Raw genomic sequence first — 6,158 nt, 5'->3', positions numbered from 1 at the left:
AGCTAAGCTTCTGAGTATAAGAGGATTAGTAAGAACAGTCCGTTGCATTTCCTGCTACGCAAGGTTTGGGACTATTGACTATGCACTGTGCCATATTCCTCCATTCTGCTGTCCCATCAACAAAGATTCTTGTCACTGTCCCACGCAGTGCACCGCTCTGGAGGTCTGTACTGTAGCACCCAGAAAATGATGGCGTATCCAGATCTATGGAGTCTCGCTTCTTTTTGGGGCCTGACCAATTAACTTCAAAGGGCCTTGGATTGGGCCCTAGGTGGCCTGGCTTCCAAGAAATGATAATGTATATTTGCTGCAATTGGGGTCTTGAGAACACTTAGAGGGTTTAGGTCTTTGCAATTTGCTCTTCTTATTCCTGGTATGAAAGAAGGGATGGTGAGTGTAGCTCTTACATAAGGTGAAATATGTTTTTCAGCTTCTGACTACATGGGAGGCCAAGAACCTCTTATTCAGTTGGAGCCTCACCCACATTCCTAGGGATGGGATTGACATTAAAAATGAGCAAGGCCCATCAACAATTTCAGCCTGTAGAAATTCTTCACCTAGAGGGTCATAGAACAGCTGATCCACAAGACAGTTGAGAGTGCAAGCAAATTTATATCTAGAATGGATGAGTGCTGTAGATTTTCCCTGAGCCCCACATGTCTATTTTATCCCCCTGAGTTGTTTCCCTCCCTGGAAGTCTCATGTTATCTAGGGCTGTGATCTTATCATCTCTATGAGCCTGAGTAGTGTTGGACCAGGTCAATAACTGGATGGGACTTTCGGAAACCCAGGTAACAGTAGGCAGTAAAGATGAGCTTAAACTGCAAAGTTCTGCTCTGGATGTGGCCTTCCCTGAAGAGTGGAGGTGTCTGACAGTGGCTTACTGGGAAGTGCTGCTGGTGACTCAGTAGATGATGCTCTTTCCCCTCTAATTCTGTACAGGACCAACATACTGACATGGTGTTAGGGGTCACTGTTGCTGGAGGGGCTTCAGATGAGGTGTAAAAGAGAGACTATTGCTCTTCATAGCCACCAGAATTCCATGACCCTTTGCATATAAATATAGATGTTAACTGCTATGTCCTGGCCAAATTCTTACTAAGGCTGTTCCATATTACCTACATTCTCTATGCAGTTTCAATTGGCTAAGGAATTTATTCAACACTTTGTCATAACCTAGTCCCAGATTTGGACCTTAGCGTCCAAAATATGGGGGTTAGCATGAAAACCTCCAAGCTTAGTTACCAGCTTGGACCTGGTACTTGCTGCCACCACCCAAAAAATTAGAGTGTTTTGGGGCACTCTGGTCCCCCCCAAACCTTTCCTGGGGACCCCAAGACCCAAATCCCTTGAGTCTCACAACAAAGGGAAATAAACCTTTTCCCTTCCCCGCTCCAGGTGTTCCTGGAGAGACATACAGAAGCAAGCTCCGTGAATCTAAACAGAGGGACTCCACCCTCCCCGTTCCCAGTCCTGGAAAACAGAATTACTTCCCTCTTCACCCAGAGGGTATGCAAAGTCAGGCTAGTAAATCTAACACACACAGATTTCCCCCTGACTTCTTCCTCCCACCAATTCCCTAGTGAGCACAGACTCAATTCCCTGGAGTTCCCCACTGAAGAAAAACTCCAACAGGTCTTAAAAAGAAAGTTTTATATAAAAACAAAGAAAAATACATAAGAAATGGTCTCTCTGTATTAAGGTGACAAATACAGGGTCAATTGCTTAAAAGAAATATGAATAAACAGTCTTATTCAAAAAGAATACAATTCAAAACACTCCAGCAACTATACCATGTAAATACAAAAGAAAAAAACAATACCCCCTATTGTATTATGATCTCTGTACTCACAACTTGGAAACAGAAGATTAGAAAGCAGGAAATCGAGAACTCTTTCCCATAGCTGAGAGGGAGATAGGCATAAGACCAAGAACAAAGGACTCGCACACAAACTTCCCTCCACCCAGATTTGAAAAAGTCCTGTTTCCTGATTGGTCCTCTGGTCAGGTGTTTCAGATTACTTCTTTCCAGGTGAAAGAGACGTTAACCCTTAGCTATCCGTTTATGACACACTTTATCTCCTAAAATGTCTTATATTGTTGTTGTGTCCATTCAACAGCTGTGATTTTCCACCCCAGAGGTGGCAGCACTTCCATGACGGAAAGTGTTTTAGATCTGTGTGGCTCCAGAATCCTAATAAATCATTGGACTCTCTGCTGTGACTGCCAGTAAAGATGTTATATATAGTACTTTTGCTTTTTTTAAAATACGAACCACCACCTCCCCCTCCATGTCTTTTATTACCAAATTATTCTGCATGTCTTTCAGTGTGCTATTTGGCAGCAGCTCTGTAATTATGAGGCAAACATTCCAAAGAAGATATTTGGAACTGAGTTTGAAATTTTTGTTTTGTCCTTCCTGCCAAGGGGATTTATCTAAATAAATAAGTAAGCGAATAAATAAATAAATAAAATGTTCCCTAAGTCAGAAGATTCTCTGGTCTTATCCACTTCTTCCAGGTCTTTATGAGCAGGAAGGAAGGTTTGGCAGTTTTTCATTTCCTATGAGAATATCAAACCTTGGAACAATAATGGAGTCTGGAATTGCTCTTCATGAAAAATGTGTTGAAATTATCAGCAGAATAGGAGGGAAAATGCACCAGGTGAGATCAGAGATATAAAAATAATTTTCATATTACAAATAGTTTTCTTTCTTTAAATGGCATGAAAGGCTAATCCGTTTGGTATCCAAGCTGTGTATTTATCTGGTAATACATTTCACTGCAAATAACTGCATCCTATATTATTATAGCAATACATTTTTGTTTGTCTGGAGTTTTGTCATTGGTATCAAATGCTGAACAAAGCTGTTTATTCCAACCAGACAGATGACAGTACACTGGCAATAGGTAATGAACAGTGACTGAAGGTCGGGACATTTATAAAGCAAAATAGCAAAAAGTTTAATTTGAATTATCTATCTATCTATCTAATCAACAATAAGCTGGATGAATTGAACAACCAAACTCAAAGTGAGCAATCATTGATCACATTGCTATTATATTCATCTTCCTCACTTTCTCATTTCACTGAGCTATCCCTCCCTTCATTGGCCTGCTAAACCCAGGGTTGTGATTTCAATCCTTGAAGGGGCCATTTAGGCTTTCTCATTTGTTACGCTTATTAATTGTATAACATACATCTATATTGTGTAACATACATCTAAGATTTTTTGCATCAGGGACAATGTTTTTCAATGTGTCCAATGGTGATGGACGGCGCAGAGCTGAGGATGCTTCGAATTGATAAACAATGTTTTTCAATGTGTCCTGTACTGTACCTATCACGTTTTTGGGTGCTACAAAATAATGAATTAATAATAATAACAACAATAATTTTTAAATACCATGATGATGATGTTTGATATTTTTGATGAAATACAATTCACAGTTAAAAGCCCAAGATCTCAGCAGAATACATCTTTCCTCACATTGGTGTAAGCCCTGGAGCCCTATGGAATTGGGAGATAACTATTGTCATATGTTGGTGAAATGGGAGAGGAGTGGTCCAGAGTCACTTGAGAACTCCATAAGGGAGGGAGCTCTCTGCCAGCATCTGTTGGTGAGCCACAGAAACTGACTGAATGAGCCAGGCCTCATTTTCATTTCTATTATGTGGTTGGTTAAGGGTGTCTGGTTAAAATACAGTTAAGTTTTGCATTTGGGGGCAATAAAATGCTATTGACCCTGCTGGTAAATAAAGGAACATGAGATCTACATCAACTATGCCTGGGGTCCCTGACAGAGACCATATTCAGGCACAGCTGAGTAAGGTATCCTGGACAGGGATAAAAGGAGAGAGACAGGGGAAAGAAACTCCTACTTTCTGCTGGAAGTACCTCTCTGGTGCTAAGGGGTCTGTAAATGGGTCCTAGATATCACTGATTGCTCTTCAGAGAGCAGAGCTGAGGCAGCTTTGAAAAGACAGACAATGAAATGCTGAGGCAGCTTCAAAGCAGCAGACAGCACAGAGCTGAGGCAACTTTAAGATGATGGATGGTGCAGAGCTTAGGTGGTTTCAAGGTGATGGATGCTGCAGTGCTGGGTCAGTTTCAAGGCAGCAGACAGTGCAGAGCTGAGGTGGCTTTGAATCTATGGATGGTCCAGACGTGAGGTGATTTCAAGGTGATGGACAGTGCAGAGCTGAGGTGGTTTCAAGATGACGGGGCCCAGAACAGAGGAGGCTTGGAGGCGATGGATGGCAGAGAGCTGAGAAGGCTTCAAGGTGACAGATGGTGCAAAGCTAAGGAGGCTTCAAGGCAATGGATGGCACAGAACTGAGGCAGGGGAAGGATAGCTCAGTGGTTTGAGCATTAGCCTGCTAAACCCAGGGTTATGAGTTCAGTCCTTGAGGGGGCTATTTAGGGAACTGGGTAAAAATCTATCTGGGGATTGGTCCTGCTTTGAGCAGGGGTTGGACTAGGTGACCTCTTGAGGGGTCCTTTCCAACCGTGATATTCTATGAAGCTATGGATGGCCCAGACCTGAAGCAACTTTGGGGTGGCAGACAGTGCAAAGCTGAGGAGGCTTTGAGGTGATGGACAGTGCAGAGCTGAGGAGGCTTGCGAGCTGATGGATGGTGCAGAGCAGTGGAGGCTTTGAGAGGATAGACAGCACAGAGCTGAGGCAGCTTCAAGGCAATGGACTGCGCAGAGCTGAGGAGTCTTGGGCTGAAACCACTAACAAAACCCCACCAGTTTTCCTAAAGTACTCTGGTGTGGGCCTCTGTATCAGCAATTAAAGCTGAAATCACTTCAGCTAAGTCAGGTGGAGGGGCCTCTAGAGAGGTCCAGGCAGCACTGACCTGCCAGATTCTTTGGACTCCACCAACCCAAGATGACAAACTGAGAGTAGGGGGCTTGGGAGGAGAGAGGGAGCTAGAATGTCTTCGTCACTGACAACTGCCAGAGGAGTATGAGGTTGGGTCGATTGTTAAGACACCCTCAGGGGTGTGGGATTATTGCCTAATATTGTTAAAACAAATAAAAGGAAGTTCTTCTTCACACAGCGCACAGTCAACCTGTGGAACTTCTTGTCTGAGGAGATTGTGAAGGCTAGTACTATAACAGAGTTTAAAAGAGGACTAGATAAATTCATGGAGGTTAAGTCCATTAATGGCTATTAGCCAGGATGGGTAAGGAATGGTGTCCCTAGCCTCTGTTTGTCAGAGGGTGGAAATGGATGGCAGGAGAGAGAGATCACTTGATCATTACCTATTAGGTTCACTCCCTTTGGGGGCACCTGGCATTGGCCACTGTTGGCAGACAGGATACTGGGCTGGATGGACCTTTGGTCTGACCCAGTATGGTCGTTCTTATGTTCTATAATTTATTAATTATTGGTTTTCCCAAGTTTATTTTGATGTATACCACCCCACTAAATAAAGTTGCCTTTGGCCTCAGTGCTTGGGAGTGGGGAACTATTGCTCATCAAGGTTGCCACCAAGTGGCGTATATAGTTTCCCAGGTTTCTGGGCATGAGCTCAGGCCAGTGTAATATGTCTTTAGAAGCAATCCATTGAAAATTGAACCTGGCCCTTTTTGCTGCTGACAGCACCTGGCAGAAGAGTTACTTTGATACAAATAAGAAACCAGTTTTAATTATGAAGCATTCTATGTTTGCAAGAAAATGTTATGTTTTGTTTAGTGTAGCAAATATAACAATTCTGTTTTCAGCAATGGGCTGAAGATGTTCTGTGAGACAGTTGATTCCTTTTTGTCATAGAGTAGGATGAGTTAACCTACTGACTCTAATGCATCTACTCGGTGTGAGCAAGAATATCCTAAAGTGGGCACACAGGAAAGTCATTTGCATAACGCATTTAAGGGGCTTGAATGTTTTTCAAGAAGCTAGGTACCTTCTCTTCATTTGAAATGCTTGTAGAAGGGTCAATATGCTGAATAACTTTGACCTAAAAGAGTCAGCCTGATGCTTTTGTTCAAATTATCCAGCATTTTCCTAGGTTAATTTTTAAAATTTAGTGGTAGCTTTTCTGGACATAGAGAGATGTTCCATTTGGTACATTAGGTTGATGGCCGAACATAAGGGGAATCTGGTAGACTTGAAATGACAAGGGCAGCCTGGAGGCAGACTGTGCAA

Source organism: Gopherus evgoodei, chromosome 3 (genome assembly GCF_007399415.2).
Source record: "Gopherus evgoodei ecotype Sinaloan lineage chromosome 3, rGopEvg1_v1.p, whole genome shotgun sequence".
Classification (NCBI taxonomy): domain Eukaryota; kingdom Metazoa; phylum Chordata; order Testudines; family Testudinidae; genus Gopherus; species Gopherus evgoodei.
The sequence above is the reverse complement of the archived record's forward strand: the minus strand, read 5'-3'. Positions refer to the sequence as shown.